At 42.2% G+C, this 27,109-nt stretch overlaps 1 long non-coding RNA gene across 1 annotated transcript in view; it reads right to left on the bottom strand.

Moving 5' to 3' along the window:
* The window catches only part of LOC131492630 (uncharacterized), a 159,650-nt gene that overhangs the window by 4,230 nt on the left and 128,311 nt on the right, over positions 1-27,109 (bottom strand). The gene's annotated exons all lie outside the window — the stretch shown is intronic.

Here is a 27,109-nt window from a genome sequence, read left to right as displayed (position 1 = left end):
GCCTAGCAGAGGACAGTAACATTAAAACAATAATTATAAAAATGGAATTCTGCAAAACAATAGAGGAATTGATTCAGCTGGTGTGGCCAGTGGAAGCACCTCTGAGAAAATCACATTGTAACTCACCTTTTGCTACATGGTCTCAAAGTACACTCTCCCAACCCTGATGCTACTTGGGAGAAAAATTAAGAGTCTAAGTGCCAGAAGTTTTGTATCCTGCAGATTGAATGTGACAGCCGGTATTCTAAAAAAATGACACTTGGAAGCCTGAGGAAGGCGTGTTCTGGGGTCAAACCATCGAATTGGAGATGCTTGCTGACTGCAAGACCCTGGACTAGTGACTCAACTTGTACTAACATCAGTTCTTCATCTTGTAGAATAGATGTATCAGATGCTTCGTAAATGATCATCAAGACGAATCAGGGTAATCTGTGAAAAGCAATTAGCACAATGACGAAGTGCTAAGTATTCAATATCTGTCGTCACATTAGGTTTCTTCTCTGTAAATGCTTCACAGACCTTGCCAACTTTTGCTGTTGGGAAGGAGCTCTTTTCCCAATACTCATCGAGACTATTCCTGCTTGTTGACACACTCTTTCTGGAAAAACCTTAGTATCCGATCAAGTTACAGACTTGGTCTTGAAGACATTCTGTAGTTTAGGTTGACTTCTTCAGAAATCTGATACGTACATCAAGATTTTGATAGGTTAAATGTCTCAAACAGAGGTAGTGTCACATCAGAGATTAAGAGGATGGGTTCCAGACCCCACTGACCTGGGTTAAAAATCCCAGCATTACCATTTATTAGCTAAGTGACTTTGAAATAAATACTTAAACTTTCTGTGGCCCGATTTCATCATATATAAAACAATAATAATAATAGTACCTGCCACATACTATTGTTATCAGGAATAAATAAGTGTGTTACGTAGAGAGCTTAAAACCTTGTCTGGCACTTAAACACTGGTATATGCATTAGCTACTATAATGCTTTCATTAAATCTTCTCAACTATATGCTTTAAATGCTAATATTTAATGAAATTGTAAGGTCTGTGGAACCTTTAGATATTGTTCATTGTATCTCCAGTACTTAGAACAGCATCTACTCAACAAGTATTATAAATATAAACACAAATTAATATAAGTTAATACACTAAATTCATGGGTGAGTGAAGATACATGAATTCCTATGTTACAGATAAGGATATTACAACTGAAGGTAGTTTGCTGATTTCTCCAATACGTACCGAACATTTAACAGGATCAGCCTATGTCTCTGACTATAAAACACATAGGCATAACCACATATATTTGTAGTGGAAACATGCAGGGCTCAGCTAAGGGAAAAGAGAAAGCAGATCATGGAAATAACCAGTTTGGGGAACTGCTAATGGTGGGGCTGAAGAACAAAAGGGAGTCCAAATTGACGGAAAATCCTATACTAAAGTGTATTCCAAATCAGAATCTTTTAGGATGGTGCTCCAGAATCTGAATTCCTAACAAACAGCCCGGTAATTCTATGCTCTCAATGCTTGGGACGTCCTTCGTAGAACATACTCCAAAGGGACTGACATGGTGGACGCTGAGGTTAGGAAGTGAAAGGCAAGGATGTAGGAATGTAACCGAGGGTAGAAAATTCAGAGAGGTTACAATCGGGAGTAAAGTACTAGTCTCGAAGGGGATCATCAAGAATCTCTCCAGCGAGAGGGCTGAACTGCTGTTGGAATAAACTCGAAGTATCTTAATGATCTATCAAAAGTATATTTTTATTACTTGGACTATTGAAAGTTGTGGGTTTTTTGTTGTTGTCGTTGTTGTTGTTGTAGTTGTTGTTGTTGTTGTTGTTTGGTTTGGTAAAGATTGGAAGAAATAGGATGCTGAGATTCCAAAGAGTTCTCATGGCGTGCACTTGAACCATCTCCGCAATGCAGTTTACCTTTCCCTCCACGCTTCTGTGCCCTGGGATTGAGGAGGGCAGTGTGGCACCTGACTGTCTGTTAGAGGAGGAGAACTGCCACTGAGTGTCTCCAACATACTCGCCTGTCCTACGGACAAAAGTCACAGTGTCAAACTCTAGCCTATACCGCACAGAGTCCTAAGTGTAGGTCATGTGTATGAAGTTAGCAAGTAGTTGTAATACTTATCTCTCAATTATCATTGATTATTAGATAACAATACATCTGCTTCTGGGGCACCTGGGTGGCTCAGTCAGTTAAGCATCCGACTTCATCTCAGGTCGTGATTTCACTGTTCCTGAGATCTCACTGTTCGAGCCCCACTTAGGGCTCTGTGCTAACAGCCCAGAGCCTGGAGCCTGCTTCAGACTGAGTCTCCCTCTCTGCTCTTACTCCGCTCATGCTCTATCTCTCTCTCAAAAATAAATGAACATTAATTTTTTTTAATAAATTTCACCTGCTTTTAAGTGTCACCCCTCTTTATGGTACTATCTTAAAAATCACAAGCATAAGTTTAAAAATTAAGTAGTTATCGCTTCAAAAACACGTATGTCATATATGTATGATTTTTTAAAAAATACTCAGAAAATGTTGTTTTGATGTTGCCAAGAAATGAGCATTAAGTTTAGCAATAGTGGGCCCACAAGTTTTCACACATGATCCTAATTTAGTCCTTTTCTTTAGGCTAAAGAGGAAATGCATTTCCAATTAATAATTCAATGCATTTGTGCATGATGAGATGAATATTTTGGATGCCATCCTTAATATAAGAAATGGAAACTATTCTTTAAAACTGCTTCATAAATTCTCAGTATGTCTACCAATTACTAAATCTGTTTGCATATGTATCTATCTTTACATATTTCGGTAATGTTAAGGAATTCTCAGAGACAACGATCGATTTCCTATAAATGGAAAGCCTCTAAAATTGATCTAACAGTGCTTACTCAGCCCATCTTATGTAATTTAGGTATTTACCTACTCTTTCTCCCATAATGTCATATTGGTAAATATTCAGCGAGCTCTTATTCTAAAGCTTCTTTTGTTGGCTCTCTGATGCTTTGTGGTATGCCATCCATCCACTTTTTACCTTCTTCCAACTTTCTGAAGAGCCTCTGGCTACCTCACTTCCAACTCAACATTTAACGAAGCCACTCTCTTGAAAGTTATTACAAAATCTAATACTTTTCCCAGTCCTCATTTTTAAAATGAGCCTGTTCTAACAACTTTGCCCTCATTTGATTTCCAGAAAATGGCAAGTTTTTAAAGACATTTTCTCAGTCTCCTTTCATTTTGAAAATTTTATATTATGCAACATACTTAACAGAGATAGAAAATAATATAACAGATCTCTCATGGACTCAGCACTAAAACAGATGTTAACATTTTGTCGTATTAAACTCAAAATTCACCTTTCTACCAGAATAAGAAGAAAATGATTCACAAACAGCCAGAGCCCTAACCGGAACCTTTTCCCCCCCTCACTTCCCCAAAGGAACGTGTACATCATTTCCATGCATAGTTTTGTACATTTACTGCATGTGTATTCATAAACAATATACACTATGCCTTAATATTTGCATGACTCTTACCAAATTCTGCACCTCTTTCTGCAACATGCTTTTTAATGATATTATGGGTTTTAAAATTAGCCACGTTTATACATGTAACTGAACTCTATTCCTTGTATCTGCTGTATACATCAAGATTTATTCATCTCTCTACCCCATGAAAATTCATTTTTTCCCTCTTTTTTTGCAACAACACACAGTCCTGAAATCATAATCTTTGTACATGTCTCTGTGTATAAGAATTTCTCCAGGGTAGAACCTGAGGAGTGGAATCTCTAACTCAAAGAGCATGTGTGTCTTAAGTTTTATTAGTTATCAAGTTGTTCCCTTAAGCGAATGCCCCAGTTTACACTCCCACCAGTTCTGTCCCACCTCTTCTCCATGTTCTCTCCACCACTTGCCATTACTTTCCCAGGTTTACTGGTCACTAGTGTTTATCTCTTGTCATTTACATGCTCATAGTCTTTGCCCACTTTCTGTTGGGTTCTTTTTATTAATATATAGAAGCATTTTACTTTGTTTTTATATATATATAATTTATTGTCAAATTGGTTTCCATACACCTAGTGCTCATCCAAAGAGGTGTCCTCCTCTATGCCCATCACCCACTTTCCCCTCTGCCCCACCCCCCATCCACCCTCAGTTTGTTCTCAGTATTTAAGAGTCTCTTATAGTTTGCCTCCTTCCCTCTCTGTAACTTTCCCCCCCCTTCCCCTCCCCCCCGGTCTTCTGTTAAGTTTCTCAGGATCCACATAAGAGTGAAAACATATGGTATCTTTCTCTGCCTGACTTATTTCACTTAGCATAATACTCTCCAGTTCCAACCACATTGCTACAAATGGCCAGATTTCACTTTCTCATTGCCAAGTAGTATTCCATTGTATATATAAACCACATCTTCTTTATCTATTCGTCAGTTGATGGACATTTAGGCTCTTTCCATAATTTGGCTATTATTGAAAGTGCAGCTATAATCATTGGGGTACAAGTGCCCCTATGCATCAGCACTCCTGTATCCCTTGGGTAAATTCCTAGCAGTGATATTGCTGGGTCATAGGGTAGATCTATTTTTAATTTTCTGAGGAACCTCCACACTGTTTTTCAGAGCAGCTGCACCAGTTTGCATTCCCACCAACAGTGCAAGAGGGTTCCCGTTTCTCCACATCCTCGCCAGCATCTATAGTCTCCTGATTTGTTCATTTTAGCCACTCTGAGTGGCATGATACCTCAGTGTGGTTTTGATTTGAATTTCCCTGATGAGAAGTGACGCTGAGCATCCTTTCATGTGCCTGTTGGCCATCTGGATGTCTTCTTTAGAGAAGTGTCTATTCATGTTTTCTGCCCATTTCTTCACTGGATTATTTGGTTTTTTGGGTGTGGAGTTTGGTTAGTTCTTTATAGATTTTGGATACTAGCCCTTTGTTTGATATGTCATTTGCAAATATCTTTTCCCATTCCGTCGGTTGCCTTTTAGTTTTGTTGATTGTTTCCTTCGCAGTGCAGAAGGTTTTTATGTTGATGAGGTCCCAATAGTTAATTTTTGCTTTTAATTCCCTTGCGTTTGGAGATGTGTTGTGTAAGAAATTTCTGCGGCTGAGTTCAGAGAGGTTTTTTCCTGCTTTCTCCTTTAGGGTTTTGATGGTTTCCTGTCTCACATTCAGGTCCTTCATCCATTTTGAGTTTACTTTGGTGAATGCTGTAAGAAAGTGGTCTAGTTTCATTCTTCTGCACGTTGCTGTCCAGTTCTCCCAGCACCATTTGTTAAAGAGACTGTCTTTTTTTCCACTAGATATTCTTCTGCTTTGCCAGAGATTAGTTGGCCATACTTTTGTGGGTCCAATTCTGGAGTCTCTGTTCTATTCCATTGGTCTATGTGTCTGTTTTTGTGCCAATACAATGCTGTCTTGATGATTATAGCTTTGTAGTAGAGGCTAAAGTCTGGGATTGTGATGCCTCCTGCTTTGGTGTTCTTCAAAATTATTTTGGCTATTCGGGGTCTTTTGTGGTTCCATACAAATTTTAGGATTGCATGTTCTAGCTTTGAGAAGAATGCTAGTGCAATTTTGATTGGGATTGCATTGAATGTGTAGATAGCTTTGGGTAGTATTGACATTTTAACAGTATGTATTCTTTTGATCCATGAGCATGGAATGTTTTTCCATTTCTTTGTATCTTCTTCAATTTCCTTTATAAACTTTCTATAGTTTTCAGCATACAGATCTTTTACATCTTTGGTTAGGTTTATTTCTAGGTATTTTATGATTCTTGGTGCAATTGTGAATGGGATCAGTTTATTTCTCTTTCTGTTGCTTCATTATTGGTGTATAAAAATGCAACTGATTTCTGTACATTAATTTTGTACTCTTCAACTTTCCTGAATTCATGAATCAGTTCTAGCAGACTTTTGGTGGAGTCTATGGGATTTTCCATGTAAAGTATCATGTCATCTTCGCAAAAAGTGAAAGCTTGACTTCATCTTTGCCAATTTTGATGCCTTTGATTTCCTTTTGTTGTCTGATTGCTGATGCTAGCACTTCCAACACTATGTTAAACAACAGCAGTGAGAGTGGACATCCCTGTCATGTTCCTGATCTCAGGGGGAAAGCTCTCAGTTTTTCCCCATTGAGGATGGTATTAGCTGTGGGCTTTTCATAAATGGCTCTTATGATGTTTAAGTATGTTCCTTCTATTCCAACTTTCTTGAGGGTTTTTGTTAAGAAAGGATGCTGAATTTTGTCAAATGCTTTTTCTGCACCTATTGACAGGATCATATAGTTCTTATCTTTTCTTTTTTTAATGTGATGTATCACATTGATTGATTTGTGGATGATTAACCAGCCCTGCAGCCCAGGAATGAATCCCACTTGATCATGGTGAATAATTCTTTTTATATGCTGTTGAATTCGATTTACTAGTATCTTGTTGAGAATTTTTGCATCCATATTCATCAGGGATATTGGCCTGTAGTTCTCTTTTTTTGCTGGGTCTCTGTCTGGTTTGGGAATCAGAGTAATGCTGGCTTCATAGAATGAGCCTGGAAGTTTTCCTTCCCTTTGTATTTTTTGGAACAGCTTGAGAAGGATAGGTATTATCTCTGCTTTATATGTCTGGTAGAATTCCCAGGGAAGCCATCTGGTCCTGGACTCTTATTTGTTGGGAGATTTTTGATAACTGATTCAATTTCTTCACTGGTTATAGGTATGTTCAGATTTTCTATTTCTTCCTGTTGGAGTTTTGGAAGTGTGTGGGTGCTTAGGAATTTGTCCATTTCTTCCAAGTTGTCCAGTTTGTTGGCATATAATTTTTCATAGTATTCCCTGATGATTGCTTATATTTCTGATGGATTGGTTATAATAATTCCATTTCCATTTGTGATTTTATCTATTTGGGTCATATCCCTTTCTTTTTGAGAAGTCTGGCTAGAGATTTATCAATTTTGTTTATTTTTTCAAAAACCTAACTCTTGGTTTCATTGATTTGCTCTACTGTATTTTTAGATTCTATACTGTTTATTTCTGCTCTGATCTTTATTATTTCTCTTCTTCTGCTGGGTTTGGGGTGCCTTTGCTGTTCTGCTTCTATTTCCTTTAGGTTTGCTGTTAGATTTTGTATTTAGGATTTTTCTTGTTTCTTGAGATAGGCCTGGATTGCAATGGATTTTCCTCTCAGGACTGCCTTTGCTGCATCCCAAAGCTTTTGGATTGTTGTCTTTTCATTTTCATTTGTTTCCATATATTTTTAAATTTCTTCTCTAATTGCCTGCTTGACCCATTCATTCTTTTTTTTTTAATTTTTTTAAACATTTATTTATTATTGAGAGACAGAGAGACACAGAGCATGAGCAGGGTAGGGGTAGAGAGAGGGGGAGACATAGAATCCAAAGTAGGCTCCAGGGTCCGAGCTGTCAGCACAGAGCACCATGCGGGGCTCGAACTCACAAACTGCAAGATCATGACCTGAGCCGAAGTCATTGGCCCAACCAACTGAGCCACCCAGGGGCCCCAGACCCATTCATTCTTTAGTAGGGTGTTGTTTAACCTCCATGCTTTTGGAGGTTTTCCAGACTTTTTCCTGTGGTTGATTTCAAGTTTCATAGCATTGTGATCTGAAAGTGTGCCTGGTATGATCTCATTTATTTTATACTTATGAAGGGCTGTTTTGTGACCCAGTATGTGATCTATCTTGGAGAATGTTCCATGTGCACTCAAGAAGAAAGCATATTCTGTTACTTTGGGATGCAGAGTTCTAAATATATCTGTCAAGTCCATCTGATCCAATGTATCACTCAGGGCCCTTGTTTCTTTATTGATCTATCAATAAGGATGTCTAGATGATCTATCCATTGTTGTAAGTGGGATACTCAAGTCCCCTGCAATTACCACATTCTTATCAATAAGGTTGCTTATGTTTGTGATTGTTTTATGTATTTGTGGGCTCCCATATTTGGCACACAATTATAATTGTTAGCTCTTCCTGAAGGATAGACCCTGTAATTATTATATAATACCCTTCTTCATCTCGTTACAGCCTTTCATTTAAAGTCTAGTTTGTCTGATAAAAGTATGGCTACTCCAGCGTTCTTTTGACTTCCAGTAGCATGATAGATAGTTCTCCATCCCCTCACTTTCAATCTGAAGGTGTCCTCAGGTCTAAAATGAGTGTCTTGTAGATAGCAAATGTACGGGTCTTGTTTTTTTGTTTTTTTTTAAATCCATTCTGGTACCCTACGTCTTGTTGAAGCTTTTAGTCCATTTACATTCAGTGTTATTATTGAAAGATATGGGTTTAGAGTCATTGTGATGTCTGTAGGTTTCATGCTTGTAGTGATGTCTCTGGTCCTTTGTGGTCCTTGCAACATTTCACTCACAGAATCCCCCTTAGGATCTCTTGTAGGGCTGGTTTAGTGGTGATGAATTCCTTCATTTTTTGTTTGTTTGAGAAAACCTTTATTTCTCCTTCTATTCTGAATGAAAGACTTGCTGGGTAAAGGATTCTCGGCTGCACATTTTTCCTGTCCATCACATTGAAGATTTCCTGCCATTCCTTTCTGGCCTGCTAAGTTTCAGTAGATAGGTCTGCTACTACTCATGTGTGTCTACCTTTGTATGTTAAGGCATGTTTATCCCTAGCTACTTTCAGAATTCTCTCTTTATCCTTGTATTTTGCCAGTTTCACTATGATATGTCGTGCAGAAGATCAATTCAAATTACACCTGAAGGGAGTTCTCTGTGCCTCTTTGATTGCAATGCCTGTTTCCTTCCCCAGATCGGGGAAGTTCTCAGCTATGGTTTGTTCAAGTACACCTTCACCCCCTTTCTCTCTCTTTCTTCTAGAACTCGTATGACACAGATATTTTTCTATTTGATTGCATCACTTAGTTCTCTAATTCTCCCCTCATTCTCCTGGATTTTTTTATGTCTCTTTTTCTCAGCTTCCTCTTTTTCCATAATTCTATCTTCTAAGTCACCTATTCTTTCCTCTGCCTCTTCAGTCCGAGCTGTGGTCACCTCAATTTTATTTTGCACCTCATTTAGAGCACTTTTTAGTTCCTCATGTCTTAGTCCCTTGATCTCTGTAGCAATAGATTCTCTGCTGTCCTCTATGCTTTCTCAAGCCCAGCGATTAATTTTATGACTATTATTCTAAATTCTTGTTCATTATGTTGCTTAAATCGGTTTTGATCAATTCGTTAGCTGTTGCTACTTCCTGGAATTTCTTTTGAGGAGAATTCTTCTGTTTCGTCATTTTGGCTAGTTTTCTGTCCCTTATGCATTTTAAAAGCTTGTTGTGTGCTCTGACCTGCGAGCACTGCTATATTGAAGAGGGGTCATACATTGTCCAGGGCCTGGCCCTTCAGAAGTGTTCTTTCGGGGATTGTTAGTTGCTCTCTGTGGTTGTGACTTTGGTTACTTTGTTACCCTACTCCTAGTGGTATTTTGGACCCTCCCCCAGGTGTGCTTTGATTTGTTCCTTGGAGTAGCCCTGGAAAGGAAAACAGATAGACAAACAGGAGACAAAAACACACAAACACACAAATAACACAACAAAGAAACAAACAAAAGCAAAAAACTGAAAACTAAAAACAAAATACCCAAAACACCAACTACGTAAGGAAGAGGGTGGAGGTGGTGGTGAAGGAAAAGCACAAACAAAGACAGAATGATAGGAGCAGGGGTGGGGTGGGGGGGCGGGGAGAGAAAATATACACTGACTAGGCAGAGAGACTAAAAGGCTTAATCCAGAGAGAACAGAAAATGAAGAAGGAGGCGGGGAAAACGAAACGAAGGTACAGTTACCCAGACAGAGAAACTATATGGCTTGATTATTCCAGAGGGACAGAAAAGAGTGTAAAGGAGGTGTAGAACATGTGTCAAGACAGTGGATTAAATACGTCTGTTTAGACAGACCAATAGCCAGAGTAACCAGCCTAGGGGCGGGAAGAGATAAGGAGGAGAAATGGGGGTTGGGAAGAATATACCTATATATCCAGAGCTGACCTAGAGTTAATCCAGGCAATGCTGCATCGCCGGTTGGGAGTAGCTCTTTGCAGGGTCTGTGCCGATCCGGTGCATACGCAGTTACCCAGTGCAAGGGGTGAGCTTTGGGGTAATCTGGACCCACCTCCACTGTGGGCCCCAGGAGCGATCCCTGAGGTCCTGCCTTGGTGGTGGTGGGGGGGGGTGGGGGGCGGGCAGGGGATGGTGATCCCTCAGTCTCTTCTCCACGGAGCCGGAAAGGTAGACTCAGTTGGAGTTGTCCTCACTGTGCCCCGGGCGCAGACAGCGTGGTCCATCTCGCTCCACCAACTCCCCTGAACCTGTGCTTGGCTAGGATTCAAAGTCCCACTCCGTGCACTCAGGCACTGGGGAAGCACCTCTCAGTGTGGAGATGTGTGGTCCGGCTGGCTTTGTCCGTGCCCTTGCACTTCGGGGAGGACCGCCTTCTCCTACTGCGGACTGGCCACTGCCCTTGCTGCAAGCCCCCGGGGTGGCGGACACAGGCAGGCTTTGTCTTTTCCCACAGCACTCCAGGGAAACGGCAGCATTTTCCTCTACTTTCTGTTTTTTGAGAGAGAGCGTGCATGTGTTAGCAGGGAAGGGGCAGAGAGAGAGGCAGACAGAGAATCCCAAGCAGGTTCCTTGCTGTCAGAGCAGAGCCCGATGTGGGGCTAGAACTCATGACCTGAGCCGAAATCAAGAGTCAGATGCTCAACCAACTGAGCCACCCAGGTGCCCCTACGAGCACTTTAAATAGACATTACCCCTTTGTTTACTTACATAGAATATCTTCGGACACTTTGTAAAAAACTTCAAAAAATCTTTTAACAAGGTCTTTGCTTTTTCTATTTGCCATGTAAAAGTTTTACTTCAAATATCATTTTTTAAATATTTGCTCTGTGTTGTGAAATAATGTTTCCCATGTGTTACTCTATTGGTATAGTATTAACAGTATCATTAGGTTACTCTTGTGAGTTTTGTTGTTTGAATCTTAGGGATTATTGTTTGTTTTTTAATCTGATTTATCTATTAATGACCGATGGAGGTGTATAAAAATCTCCCATTACAATGATGACCTTCTTGATTCCTTCTTACACTTTTATCAGGAGATATTTGAAGCATGTTCAACCAAATTTGGAATGACTAAATCTTTCTGGTAAATAAACCTTTTTATCAGTATGTATTAACAATGTTTATGTTAATGCTTTTTTGCTTTCAAATCTATTTTGCCTGATATTATATATTTATACCAGTTTTGTTGGAATATCTCTTCAATTTTTTCCTGTCTCTGTGTTCTCCTTCTGAAATCATGATTAGACTCTCATTCTGTGTATCTTTTATAAGCTCTTTGATATTTTCTATCACTTTCTCCATGCTTCATAAAGGTAATTGTTTATCAGATGAATCTTTAAATTTACTCTTTTATCTTGTATTGAATTCTAATTTCAGTGATACATCTTGTATCTGGAAATCATATGTGGCTCTTTCACAAACCTGTCTGTTAGATTTTGTTATACACTCTTACATAGTCAGAATCTTTCCTACTTTTATTGCTTGGTAGTCATTAAATACACTTCTTTAAAAATTCACATCCAGTATCTCCCGTCCCTCCAGGGACTGCTTATGCTGTTTTGTATGTCCTACTCATATGAGATTGCTTCTTTAGAAGTTTGGTGATTTAAAAATGTGAGCGCATATTTCTTGTGACTTTATGTGCATGGACCCTTTGTTGGTTGGGACAAACAGGTGCTCCTTTAGAGGATCCGTGTGTGCTGCTGTAAAGAACACTTCCAGCCCAGGGCTGCCTGAAAACACACGGAATGTTAGGTGTCTGAGGAACACATTAGTGCTATGTATTCTGGCTTCAAGTTCACACCTGGACAACATCCACTGTGGACTTCACCTGTCTAGACTCTTCAAGCACTTGAGTTTGCTCCCTGACCTAGGCTAAAAATGGCTCTATAATGGGATTGTTGGAAGAGGATATGGACCTTGAAGAACATGGAACAGAGGGGCAAAAGGCAAAACTCAAAATATTACAGGGATACTGCGTGGCTTTCCCAAGACTGGAAAAACATATATGCTTCTATTTTTGGACGTAAGAGTGTGAGGGCCTTGAGGTCCTGCCCACTTACATACAAAGCCCCCCAGAGAGGTATGGCTTCAGTGTCCGCAATGCCTAACGTTGGCCCAGAGGGAACAGAGTGCACAAACCTGTAAACAGCAAGCATGGGCCACCCAAGGGACAACAAAAATGTAAATCTTTAAAGGTGTCAGCTAATGCCAACAAGAGAATTCCACCCACAAGGAGTTAGGAATGGCACTGGATCCACTCGGAACACATATCCCCAAAAGAATGATTTAAGTAAATTTGTGGTTCAGAGGCTATGAGCAAACAGACAAATAAATAAAAACCCACCACTTGAGAGAGCTGCGGTAGGAGAAAGATCATCAAGGGAAAGCCAGGTTTACGTGAGCGCGTTAACGTGAAGCAGATGTTCAGAGGCGAGTTTGAGGTTGGAAGAGGTTTTGCCGATGATGAATTTGAGGGAAGCGCCATGCAATCATCCAGTAGATGGGAGCAGGTGAGACGTACGGCAGAAACGGGCTCATGTGGAACCTTAGTGAAGTCAAAATGAGGTAGACACAGGAAGATCTGGGAGACTGCGTTCTGATGGCTTCATAGACAGGGATAAAAAGCTACGGTATTTGCCCTGGTGGATTCACAGTCACGACAGTTGGGAGGTGAGGGTGACGTGAAGGTTGGGCGCCCTCTGACCCTTGCAGTGGAAATGAGGGTACTGGGACCACAGCAGAGGACAGGAGACTGAGGGAGCACCATTTAATTTCAGTGCTTAGGACTTGTCTTCAGCCCTCTTGTAAATAGGACAACCTTTTTTTTTTTTTTAATGTTTGTTTATTTTTGAGAGAGAGCCAGAGCATGAGTTGGGAGGGGCAGAGAGAGGGAGATACAGAATCCGAAGCAGGCCCCAGGCTCTGAGCTGTCAGCACAGAGCCTGACATGGGGCTCGAACTCATGAACTGTGAGATCATGACCTGAGCTTAAGTCGGACACTTAAGCTCCCCTAGGCACCCCTAGAAATAGGACAATCTTAATTATGAGTGAGCAAGAGGGCAGAGATCATTAGAACCACTAAAATATGAAAAACTCCATAGATACCCCAAAAGTATTCATTGATATGATTCAGGAAATTGTTAAGATTGATGAATTCTGCATCTTGAGATGGCTATATAATGTCATCTAGCAGAATATTTCATACACGTCAATTAACACCAAGATATTCCCTTGTCTAATCTAAAGCTATAGACAATTTTTACAGGCATCGAGGCAGCAGATATTTTTCTACCAGAGGGAAAAACTCAGTCTGGTTTCAGCTTTGTCCAGAGCAAATTTTAACACAGAAGAAAACTGAGCAATTGTCACAGGATTTTCAAGGTAAAGAGGCTGTGCCCCAAGGATTACATCCAGCCACCACATTATTATAAAGGCAGCAGGCAGGTACTCATAAAACTCAAAGAACTCGGGAAACACAGCACTCATGATCCCTCTTGAAACACTGCTCAACAATAAATTCTAGCCACTTAAGAAACAATCTATGAATCAAGAATTGAGGAATGGTGCGGCTGCATTAAAAGGTTTGTTTTTGAGCTTTGAAACCTATTTAAATAGACTCTAGGGAGTCCGTTATTTTTTTTTTTTACATTTGGTTTTTGGAACTGCTCTGAGAGAACGAATATATATTATTTGAAGTGTTTGTCTTGAAAACACCTTTCTATCGAGAGAACAGAGGATAGGACCGATCAGGCTGTGATATTCTTTGATAAAAAAAGTACCAATTTAAAATCAAAAGTACAAATTTTGGAAACCTCAGAGGAAAAAAAAAAAAAAAACACTTCTAAGCTTACTGGTTTTTTTCCCCCCTTTTCCCTAAAAGAACACAAAATCAGCAACAGCGAAATTCTGGGAAGACCCTGGAACCAGATAAAACAATCTTACTAAACACTGAATCACAGTTAAAGAGCAGTTGCCCAGCAACCGACGATCTCATCATTTCCTTTAAATCCTCCACACTGCGTGTTTGTGTGTGTGTGTGTGTGTGTGTGTGTGTGTGTGTGTGTGTGTGTAACAATCTCGTAAAACTAGGACAAAGAAGTCATGGAAAGAGGTGGGAAATGAAGTTTGCGGGAGGGGTAAACTGAATACAATTTGACTGCAAATCTGATGCAGATGCTCAAAGGCCCCGCACCAGGTCGAGCAGTTTGGGCCACAAAACCCACGAGATACTCAAATACCTCCCTCAGCCGAACAACAGGCAATTGGAGAAAAACAAATGCCGCAGAAGCTTCAAAGTCCACGGTTACCAAAGGAGAATCACCCACCACTGAGGCAGGAAGGGTTCCAGGGCTCCCACCGCTTCATTTGGCAGATGAGCCAATGCGCCCAGGAAGGCAGGGGGTGGGGGGAGACTGCGGAGCACGCATCCAGGAGCCGAGGGAAGGGGCCACCCGCCCGGGTCGCACTCCGGGGCCACTGTCCTTTCCAGCAGCCGTACTGTCTCAGATTGAATACAGGTGTTGTGTAAATGGCACCATGTGTCATTAAGCAGTTATTAACTAGTCAGACTTGGCTGCAATATCAATAACTCTCTCTTCTTCTAAGAGATCACAACTTTTAACTTTCTAGTAAACGGCAGCTTCCACTGGGTAAAAACTTCTAGAGAACGTTTACTCCCGAAGCCTTCTAAGTCATGGTCTCCTGGATGACCACAGACGTCCCCTACTCTCATGCCGAATTTACACCTCCCATTGCAAACACTCCGGCAATGAACATCTGAGGCGCACGTGGCCTGTCTTAAGTGTGAACACTCGTCTTGTGTAGGAATTCAAGCATCTTTAAGGGGACCTAGCACCATACTGATTTCTGACATCGCCATTGAAATGGGTGTGTCAACACAATCACTGGGTGTACAGAATACCACTGAGTGACTATCTTAGTGTGGAGTGTGGGCTGCTATCCCGAACCTCCACAGACTGGGTGGCTTAAACAACAAACATTTACTTCTCTGAAGGCTGGGAATCCCGTGCCGGCACGGTCGGCTCCTCGGTGAGGACCCCCTGCCTGGTTGTCCTCATAAGGCTTTTCCCTGGTGGCTGTGCACCGGAAGAGGGACAGGGGATTAAATGGACACGAATGTATACTTTCTATCATCGCTAGGGGAATCATTCTGTTTCGAATAGGTTAATTTAATCTTTCCGGGAGCTCCTTCTGAGTTAGAGAGTGGTTTGGTATACAGAGTAGGGAAAAGTATGTCCTAGGTGTGGGATGTGGCTTGAGAGAAGTCTTAAAGTTGACAGAGGGTAAGATAAAATACAATTATTAATGCCTGGAATTGTCCTAAGTGCTTGGTATAGGTGATTTAATTGTAATCGAAGCCTCTACAAAATGGTTATTTTATTACTGCTGTGTTGCAGCAGAAGCTTAGGCCTAGAGAATTGGAGCCACATGCCCAGGATAAATCCAACAAGGCCTGGGACCAGGACTCAAAGCCAGGATTCCCGATTCCAGGACCGGGCTCGTCAACACCGTACTGGTCAGCCTCTCTCTGGATATCATAATGAGTAAATGTCCCTCTTCACAGTAAACTCGTTGTTTTTAAAAAGACTGCTTGATTTTTTTTTTTTTTTACTTTAGCTTTCAATAGCATGCTGGATTTATTTTTCTTTTCATAAAGTTTCTGCTGAATATTTAACACTAATAATTCAATTTGGCATGATTTTCTGAAGACATTTAGAAAATGCTGATTATTTAATAATCAACAGATTATCAGTTGAACAGAACATGTATTTCCTTTAGCTCTCTTGTTAGTAAAAGTGGTCCATTTAGAACAAAATATAAAATGGAAAAGGCTTATCTGTACATATCAGTTAATAAAATACTGCACTGAGGAAATTATTCAACTAATGAATCAAGAACACAGACTTACCTGAAACAGAAAACAGAATTTAATATAAATGTTTAATTTCTGTATGTTAGCTTGAATTTCGCTTTTGAATTGAAGAGATCTCAAGTGTGAAAGAAATAAGAACCTGTGAGATCTGAAATTTTTTGCAAATGTAGGGGCGCCCGGGTGGCTCAGTCAGTTGAGCGTCCATTTCTTGATTTCGGCTCAGGTCATGATCTCACGGTTCATGGGTTTGAGCCCTGCATCAGTGCTCCATGCTGACAGTGCAGAGCCTGCTTGGGATTCTCTCCCTCCCTCTCTCTCTCTCTCTCTCTGCTCCTCCCCAACTATCTCTTTCTTTCTTTCAAAAATAAATAAATGAACATTAAAGAAGTTTTTTTGCAAAAACCTCCAATCTGTAAGTTCAATTCTGCCATATTCTACTAAATGCATAAATGACAATCGGGAACACTTGGAAACAAAACAAGATATATACCAGACACTGTGAAAAGTACACTTGACTAGATAATCCACAGTTTTCATTTTTTAGTGATAAATGAAAGCTGAGCCTATTCATAACACAATATTTTCAGTGCTTTTGAGACAATTATTTTCAGTTCCCCCATAAAAAAATCCTTATCAAATCACTATTCAGAAACATAGCTTTCTACACATTTTCATTTCTTCTGCCTACACTGTAGCACCTCATAATAACTCCCTGACAAAATTAAAAACAAAAAACCACAATAGTTTTTCTTAAGGCACCCACACGTACTTGGAAATGGCAAACGAACCTTGTTTGTTATTCCCCCCCCCCATTAGAATCCGACTTTTTACTGACTTCTGGGAAACACCCCTTATGCCTCGAAGACCTTAGCTCCTTACTGGTGTCTCCCCCAGACATTACTATCATTAATACTGGCCGACTTCCATGTATACTTAGATGACTGGAGACCTGGTCCATGAGCTTCTTTACTGCCTCTCCTCCAGTGATGCCTCATGGCCACCCCCTGCCCTGTCTTTATCAATCACTACAAATTCTCCACAATCTCAATTTCGAGTGTCTTATTCTCCGACCACCACTTTCTACCCGTCCAGCGTCCTGCCTTTACTTGGCACCCAAAGTCCAATGACCCTTTTGCCACACTGGCCCCTAAAACCTACTGATACCACATCCATCCATTAAATTTCATGGTGGATCATTCTTACCGCTTCTTTGCACACAGCCTAACTCCTTCTCCATCTCTTAAAGATTCATTTGCCAAAACCCAGTCTGTAGCTCAATCCAATGACCTCACTACTCTGCCCAGCTGTAGAAAAACACTGACTTGCCAAACACTTGAATTTCAATGACTGCAAATCCCAGGAGAGCTTTTAATAACACCGGCAGCCATGTTTTATTTCCCTGTCCCATTTGCCCTGCCAGACTCCTCAGTAACGAGAGCCTGCTGTCTCCTCCAACCTGCAACAACTTCTCTCCCACGCTCAGTCTCAGCTCGTGACTCATTTTCCTCATAAAGTAGAAGCATTCAGGGGGCGCCTGGCTGACTCAGTTGAATGAATGTCTGACTCTCGATTTCGGCTCAGGTCATGATCTCACAGTTGGTGTGTTCGAGCCCCGCATCGGGCTCTGAGCTGACAGTGAGGAACCTGCCTGGGATTTTCTCTCTCCCTCTCTCTCTGCCCTCCCCTGCTTGCTCTCTTTTAATACGCATTAAAAAAAAAAAAAAAGTAGAAGCATTCAGAAAGAGATTTCTACAAATCCCCACACCTGCAGCTACCTGTCTGCCAGCATTAGGACACACGTACTCTGCCTTCTCGCCTGTTACTCCCCCACAGAATGGCCCTAGTCACCCAAACTGCCGACATCACCAGTCGTGCATGAGACCCCGTCTCCTGTCCTACAGATGCCAATCCACTGCCTTCTCCCCTGCATCAGTAATTCTCTCTCTCTCTCTCTCTCTTTCCTCCTCACCCTTTCCTGGATCATTTCATTAACATACAAACATTCCCTAATTCCCCCCACCCTTCCCATTTCGACGGGGGTGTTTGCTCAGAAATCTCACGAACGACGTCTCTCCCCAGTTAGATAGCCACATATATTGGATGCAAGTATGTCCATTTCACCTTTGTGCAGATTTAAGCGAGTTGGCCAAAGCTAAGAGGGAACGCGAATTATGGATAAATGGTGTCTCTGTCTCAAAAGGAGAGCCTAACGAGGACATCTATTTCAGAACACCGGGTCCTGGCTCTAGCTTTATGTCATGACATCATGAATGGAATCACCTCACACAGCTGAGTGCTGCAAGATCACCAAGGGGCAATGGGGACGGTCTGCCGGAGAAGCGTTTCCATCTGTGCTCAGGGAGCGAGGCTAACGGGGACAGGCTCTTTCCTCAAGTTGATAGGGACAACTTCTTCGGTCTAAAGAACATCATCGACAAGTGAGGAGAGTTCCAGCAGCAAGGCAAGCAACGTCCTTAAGGCAACGCTGTAAGTTCATGCAGGCCAAGGGCACACAAAACGAAAACAAGGTAGATGATATAGTTCTAGTCCTGGATCCCTCAGTTAGGTTGTGAAGTTTAAACGCAATCAGCCGGACAGTCATGTCTGGGAGAATGATTTGTCTTTGTCTGATGGCGCTTCAGTTGGATTGCAATTCACACTAATTGTGATGCATTATACACTCATTAATGTCAAGAGAACTAACCTTTTAGGGGAAATGTTACCATTGTCAAACGGTTCAATTGAAATTCTAGAAATGCCCGTATTTCTTCTATATTTCCAAATTATTTTCCGCTTTGCCATTATTTTTCCAACTTCCTTTAATGACTGAGTAAGTCTATCAGAAATGTGTGTTCACGGGGGCCTGGGTGGCTCAGTCAGTCGGTTGAGCCTCCGACTCTTGATCTCAGCTCGGGTCATGATCTCATGGTTAGTGAGACCAAGCCCTCCACTGGGCTCCTTGCTGAGTGTGGAGCCTGCCTGGGATTCTTTCTCTCCCCCTCTCTCTGCCCCTCCCTGGTTCTCTCTCTCTCTCTCTTTCAATATAAATAAATATTAAAAAAAGAAATGTATTTTCATGCTTAAATAAGAAAGACCAGACCCATCTAAAGGGGCAGAGGCCATGTGGACTGCTAAGTAGCATTCTTAAGACACGATCTCAAAGTGTTACCTCAAATGTTCGCAGATTAAGCTAGGTAAGAGTTGCTGTCCACATATTACTAAAATAATTAACAAAAAGCCAATAATAACCAATATTTGCAAAATAGCTTATGCCATCCCCTGTATAAAGCTTTTCAAATACTATTTATTTGGACTGTCTGCTGCAGCCATGTGAAAGTCCAGACTCCTGCATGTGGTTTAAAATCATCTGGCCTCCACTTACTTCTCTCCTTATCTTTCCATTCTCTGGCCCAGTTCCCCAAATTTAATGCTCCAAAACAAAAGTGAACTCATTTTTATTTACAAAATATGCCAAGCTCTTTTTTTTTTCCTGATCTGTGCATATTCTCCCTCTGAAAAATCTCGCCTCTTCATTTACCTGGTTGTCATTCAACTGGTCCAGTTGTCACCTCCCCCCGCCCCGGGGGGGGGGGGGTCTCTGAGGCTCTCTCAGATGCATGTCCCCTAAAATGCTGTACTTGCTCATCTGCAAGGACCCTGTGATCAGGGGTCACCCAGTCATCACTGCAGCCTCAGTCCCCAGCCCAAAACTTCCCGACAGATTTCAAAACGGACAGTACGCACTTGATCACCACAACGTTTTTACCAACAGGCAGAATAAATGTGACCATTGGTGCCTCGGTTTGCAAACGAGGAGCCTGAGACCCAGGGAGGTGAAATAAGTAGCCTGCAAAGAGACAGATTAAAAAATGGTAACAGGAGTTTGATTCTAGATCTTCCCATTATAAATGATATATACTCTTTTTACGCGGGTGAGACGCAAGCTCTAAAGTAATTGCACTGCGGCAATGAGAGCCTTCAGGGCACAGGTGGCGAATGTGAAAATGTGCACCAATTCCTGCAAAGTTATCGGTGAAATCAGAAATGAACTAGGATGCAAGGACATACACATACGAGCAATGGCACGGTAACGAAGTTGTGGCAACCCAAAACTGAAAGCATGTTCATTCTACAAAAGCTGCTTAATTGTCATCCCAGAGGACATAAAACTTAGGTGTTGCGTCTATGAAATCTGATCGGTGAGGGGATGCAAAATTCTAACGGGGGACTCTCTGCCTTTCCCTGGCTATTAAAACACCCACTGCACTTGACCTCAGCTTTTGAAGGGGGCATGTGTTGTCCTCCCTCAATGTGCCTCACCAAACATGTCTTCTCCCAAATTCTCCCATCTCGTCAACTAACCAACATTACAAACACAGTTGCTTTAAAAATCACAGAACTAAGTAAACAAAAATACTGAAAAAATACTCTGCCCAGGTAATGTCTTAGGATTTAAAATGAGGTGATATTCATTAGTCTGTGAGAGTCAAATGGCTGGTTTCTGCACAGAAACGCTGGTATAGAAAGGTAGATCTTCATCTGTTCTGAGCAATTCTTTCCCTTAACCTACAGAGCTTCGTTATGTACACCATTTCTTCAGAATCAGTGTAGAAGACTCCAAGAAATTCTGGCACGAGATGGAGCTGCGGCAGAATCAGGGAATGCAGAAACGAGTGAAGCAGGTTTCACTCTCGTTTCCTTCAGCTTCTATGTCAGATAACATCTAGTACAGATGATAAGAATCTGCTCCTGAGAAGCGACGTAGATGTTTTATGTACTAGAATTTGAACCCCAAAGTTTAATGACTTATTAAGGGATGTTTTGTTACACAGCAGATGCTGCAATACTTTTCGTGGTAGGGCTTTCTTCCTATTTCATCAGGCTGGTTGCACCATATTGGATTTATACAGGTGACATGCCTCCAATGACCCTCCTTATGGGATCTGGCGGTGATCGCACGAAGACTAGCACAGGGCACAGAAAGTTTCCTGAACTTGTGACTGGGCTTTCTGACCCCAGAGACATCCAATGTCTTAACAGAAGGTCTGGATTTGGAATCCCGTTGTTACACTGCTCTCTTTTTTTTTTTTTTTTTTTAACGTTTATTTATTTTTGAGACAGAGAGAGACAGAGCATGAACGGGGGAGGGGCAGAGAGAGAGGGAGACACAGAATCAGAAGCAGGCTCCAGGCTCCGAGCCATCAGCCCAGAGCCCGACGCGGGGCTCGAACTCACGGACCATGAGATCGTGACCTGAGCTGAAGTCGGACGCTTAACCGACTGAGCCACCCAGGCGCCCCTACATTGCTCTCTTAAAATAATAAAATTGGGAGAACATCAGGATAAGCGAGTTATTAAGAAATCACCTTATCTTTGACCTTCCCTAACGAATAAAAATAGATTTCTCTGAATAAATTTGTTTCGGAAATTCTGCATGCCATAGCAGCCCCAAGTTCTCCAAAGTATTCTGGAATGCTATGGTTTTCGTGAAATGTTTCAATAAAGAAAGCGTTCCGACTTGGTTCCCGAATCTCCTCCTGTCTGTTCACTTGACACATCCCATCTTTAACCATCCCGTGAGGTCACGCTGGGAGGAGTGCTGAACTAATCTAACCCTTCTCCGACAGCTGCACCGCAGAGAACGTTCTCTCTTTACTACTATTCTTCCAAAATGTAGACAAGACGTCTGTGTGTTCCCACCTGGTGGCGGGATACGACAGACTGTCTTAGGAGGCCCTTTCGGCTCTGGGTGGACAGGAAACAGAAAGCGTCTCCTGTCGGAATCTGAAACGCATGCCGTCCCCAGACTCATCCTCCAAGCCCCTGACCAGAGCTGGATTGTGAAGCAACACGGAGGGTAGTCACTACTATCAATTTGGTTTGCCTTTTTGGTTTGGTTTTTTTTGCCCCGTGAGTTTCCTCACCTTCCTTCTGGGAACACAACCTGTTCTCCCGACAGATTCAGTTCTTGGCACGTCCTGTCTTCTTCCCTCCCAGAAGCTGTGATGGAACTGAGCATGAGCACATCACAAAACAGGGCCAGTGAGGGTCTTCCTGGGACCACGGGGAGAAGCCACACTCTCCTTCTGTTAAGCTGGGAGGGCACGGTGTCTGTTGGTCCTGATCACCTGCTTGTCTGGCACAGAAAGGCGGCCTGTGCTGCAGAGGAAAACACACAGTGGAGACGAAGAGAGTCTGGCGAGGTGGGGAGGGGTTCCCGATCCTCATGCGTGAGGACCGGAGTCTCAGAATACTTTGATACTGTGAGAAGCAGAAGTATGCTTCCCGGTACGTAACCCATAAATAATTTTATTTGAGAACATTTAAATAAAACCTATGATTAGGAACATCCTTGTTCACAAGGGTCAGACTGTCAGTGCCTGAGTGATTCAGAGATTTTGCGTACGGAATAAAATCTGAATGTAAATGTTTTATCTGGTAAATTATTTCGGTTTGGTCCTTACTTTGGCAGTTAAAGATAGTTTATTTCTTTCGGGGCCTAAGAGCAGGCAAAAGCTTCTCTTTATTTAATCATTTGACATCCTACTATCTGGATTTGGTCTTAGGAAATTGTTAAAATTTCTCGTTGGGATCACCTCAGTGGCACTGAGGAACTGTACCTCCGGACAGTCCGGAAAACTTCCGGACTTTGTGTTCTGGTGTGCTTGCTGGGGAGGGGTGTGAAGAACAAAGTTCCTTACTCTGACTTCTTTACAACGTCCTTCATCAAACACTCTGTACACGACCTAGAAAAAACTGTCCCCTCGCTGCCTGTGCCTTTCCTGTTTGGCAAAAGTCATCCTCAAAGATGTTATCAACTGAACGGAATGTTTTGTGTCTGGAGCTTTATTTAGGTCAGTGAGTCAAGCGTTGCCACAAGGCAGATCAAAATGGTGCCCTCCTGACTTGAACACCCAGAGCGAGCTCCACTCCGAGAGCATTTAAGCGGCGGGGCGCCACGATACGTACGCTCGTGTCCTGACGGATGTGCCCAGAGATGTGTTCAGTTCTCGGGTTCCTTCCCACACGGCACCTCCCGCTGCACTTTATTGACACCAGATGTTCTTTGTATCAGTGAGGCTCCTACAATGTCTATTTAAAGTTAAATGGAGTAATTGAAGCCAGAGCGTGATGCTCGGAATGAAGTAAATCAAAGCACATCACAGTCATAAAAATGCAGACTAGGGAAAGCATGAATGAGAGAAATCCATTATAAAAAAGAAAGCCAGACTAACACAGACCAAAAAGCTCTGATTAGAATTTATCATCTCACACAACACTGATAGGAATCAATTGGTAAGTGCTCAGAGCTCTGACGCCAGAATTAGTGAGCGTGCCTCACTATATAAATCAGGCGAGACTCTTCTGTCACAACGACCTTCCCCACGACAGCTCAAGGAAGACAATTCTTCACTAGGATCACCGGGGGGATCAGATGCAGAAATCCAGCTAATGACAGGAGACACGGACCTGAGGTCCAATCATTTTGTCGACATAACGCTTTCGATGGAGGTTTTAACAAATCAAGGCTTAACCAATAATTGATGGTAGGAAATGGAGACATGATTTAAAGTGATTTAAAAGAAAACTAAGACAGGAAGGACAGTGTGATTAGAAGGGCTCAAAGCGAACCGTGAACCGTGAGCATTAATAAATGTGGATTTTAATAGGCATGGGTCTGGCAGCCAGAGGACAGCAAGCACTCAGACAGACTGAAAAGAACTGAGGAATCACAGTATTACCTCTCCTGAAAGGGATCACCGGAGGCAATCGTACATACACCAAATTACAATAGTAACTGAAAAGCACAGAAATCAAAACTAAACTAACGTTATAAAGTGTAAGCATAGCAGGATAATGTTTTAATGAAGTTAACTACTGTTTTCCTTTAAAAAAAAAAAATTCCAGGCATTTTCCCTATTTGATGCCCCATGTGGGCAAATACTGGTCTGCATTCATCACTTCAGCAAGGGGATGCGACCAGGCACAAAGCAGAAGGAGCCGCTCGGTCTCTGCCTTTTGTACTCCCAAAGATTAAATTCCTTGGGAGAACTGTAAGGATTTAGAATGAAATGTATGGCAAAAGCAAAGGGAAAAGAGGAGTGTCTCGTGCCAACTCCCACTCAGACTGGAAAAACAATCTGATGGGGGGAGAAGAGAAGAGACGAGACAGTAAGGAAATAATAAGGAAGAGAAACCGTAGAGTCTCTGCGAGAGGGGTCCTGTGCCCTGATGCCGGAACACGATGCTCAGAGTGGGCTCGGGGAGGGCGGCAAACGACCAGTGAAAGTAAGGGACATCTGTGAAATGGATCCAGCCAGACAGAGCCCTGGACACGGAGAGTTTCCACTGCCACATCATGGGGCGGAAGCCATGGGATGACCCCCATGTCTCCAGTTTGGCTGTGGTGTGGAAGTGGATGCCAACAGACTTGAAGGGGCCTTGAGGACAGGAACCTGGGTTATCTCAGGAGGGATCTTTATGGCCGAATGGCAGGGACTAAATAGGGCACAGGAGGTCTCTGAGCATCCCCGCTGAGGTAGAGGACCCCAGGGCCCAATCGCCACAATATCCGGGTGCCACATAAGCCTCCAAACAACTTCTTAGCATTCCTGCAGAGTTTTGGTATCAGAGTTGGGTTGTGATATAGAAAGACAGACTGTATACTTAAGGTTGAGGACCCACATTTATAATCATTATGAAAGTATTTCAAATGCCTTTGAAGAGAAGAGTACCATATGCGAAATGGAGGGAGGTATGTACAATATTGGAGAGAAGAAAGAAATAGCTGTCACAGAAATATGAAGTGTTTCAGAGAATCAAAATGACACGGTCAGCCAAGAGAAATGTGTGACTCCCGAAATCTGTAGAGCCCTCATCAAGGTAGATGGACACCTAGGGCCTTTTGCTTCTTTTTTGTGTAAAGTTTCTTTATTTTGAGAGAGAGACAGCACAAGCAGGGGAAGGGCAGAAAGAGAGGAAGAGAGAGACCATCCCAAGCAGGCTCTGCGATGTCGGTGCAGAGCCCGACCCGGGGCTCGAACCCATGAACCCTGAGACCACGACCTGAGCTGAAACAAAGAGACGCTTAACCGACTGAGCCCCCCACCCAGGGGCCGCCTAATGCCTTTTGCTTCTTAAAGGTAAGCCTAGCTCCTGGTGTTGGCCACTCTGACGCATGACCCCATCGAACAACTGTCCGCCGTATCACTGCAGCCTGAGAAAACACCGGACAAATCAGCCAAGGGAAGGTGTTCTGGCTTGGAGGCACGCGCATCCACAGCCGTGAAGAAGTAGGCGTGTGCTACCCCACAGCAGAGGAGAGAGCAGGGCACAGGGTGCGAGGTGAGGCAGCCTGCCGTGTGTAGAGTCGTACTGAGCCGCTTAAAATTCTAACACAATAAAAGAAAAAGACGAAATATCCTCTCTCTCAGGCTTTTTGAAACAGTCACAAGATGTACTAGGAAAAGCAGACTTAGGACACTGTTTAGAAATGTCTCCTACCATTTTCAAGTGGGAACAAACAACCATTTTTAAAAGTTTTTGATTTAAATTCCAGTTAGTTAACATACTGTGTAATATTAGTTTCAGCTGTACAAAAGAGTGATTCACCACTTCCATGCATCACATGGTGCTCATCACAACCAGTGCCCTCCTTCATCCCCATCACCTATTTCACCCATCCCCACCCCCCCACCTCCCCTCTGGTGACCAGAGGTTTGTTCTCTAGAGTTAAGAGTCTGTTTATTGTTTGCCTCTCTCTCTTTTTTCCCCACTGCTTGATTGTTTTCTTTTTTTTTTAATGTTTATTTATTGAGAGAGAAAGAGAGAGTGCACGTGCACACAAGTGGGGAGGGACAGAGAGAGAGAGAGAGAGAGAGAGAGAGAGAGAGAGAGAGAGAAGCCAAAGCAGGCTGTCAGCACAGAGCCCGAGGCAGGGCTCGAACTCACAAACTGTGAGATCATGACCTGAGCCGAAGTCGGACGCTTAACCGACTGAACCACCCAGGTGCCCTGTTTATTTCTTAAATCCCACATGAGTGAAATCATATTTGTCTTTCTCTGACTTATTTTGCTTAGCATAATACTCTCTAGCTCCATCCGTGTTGTTGCCAATGGCAAGATTTCATTCTATTATTGCTGAGTAATATTCCATTTCATATATACACATCTTCTCTATCCATTCATGACTCAATGAACACGGTCGGTTTCCATAATTTGGCTACTGTAGATAATGCTGCTTTAAACATCAGGGTGCATGTATCCCTTTCCATTAGTATTTTTTGTTTTCTTTGGGTAAATACCTATTAGGGCAATTGATGGACCATACTGTAGTTCTATTTTTAACTTTTTGAGGAACCTCCGTACTGTTTTCCAGTTTGCATTCCCACCAACAGTGCACAAGGGTTCTCCTTTCTCCTCAACCTCGCCAACACCTGTTGTTTCTTGTGTTGTTGATTTTAGCCATTCTGACAGGTGTGAGATGATACCTCATTGTAGATTTTTCTGTTTTCCCTGATGATAAGTGATGTTGACCATATTTTCACGTGTCCGTTAGCCATCAGTATGCCTCCTTTGGAAAAATGTCTGTTTGTCTTCTGCCCACTTTTTAATTGGACTATTCATTTTTTGGGTATTGTGTAAGTTCTTTAAACATTTTGGACGCTAACCCTTCATCAGATATGTCATTTGTAAATACCTTCTCCCATTAATTACGTTGCCTTTTAGTTTTGTTGGTTCCTTCAGTGTGCAAAAGCTTTTCATTTTGATGAAGTCCCAACAGCTCACTTTTGCTTTTGTTTCCCTTGCCTCAGGAGATGTATCTAGAAGAAGTCGCTACAGCTAATGTTAAAGAAGTTACCGCCTGTGTTCTCTTCTAGGGTTTTTATGGTTTCAGGTCTCACGTTTAGGTCTTTAATCCATTTTGAATTTATTTTTTGTGTATGGTGTAAGAAAGCGGTCCAGTTTCATTTTTTTTGCATATTGCTGTCCAGTTTTTCCAACACCCTTTGTTGAGGGGACATTCTTTTACTCATTAGATATTCTGTACTGCTTACTTGAAGATTAATTGGCCACATATTTGTGGGTTCATTTCCGGGTTTTCTGTGCTGTTCTG

The sequence above is a fragment of the Neofelis nebulosa genome, chromosome 13, assembly GCF_028018385.1.
Source record: "Neofelis nebulosa isolate mNeoNeb1 chromosome 13, mNeoNeb1.pri, whole genome shotgun sequence".
In the NCBI taxonomy this organism is placed as follows: Eukaryota; Metazoa; Chordata; class Mammalia; order Carnivora; family Felidae; genus Neofelis; species Neofelis nebulosa.
Note: the sequence above shows the minus strand (reverse complement) of the source record. Positions and strands in the feature narration are given on the sequence as shown.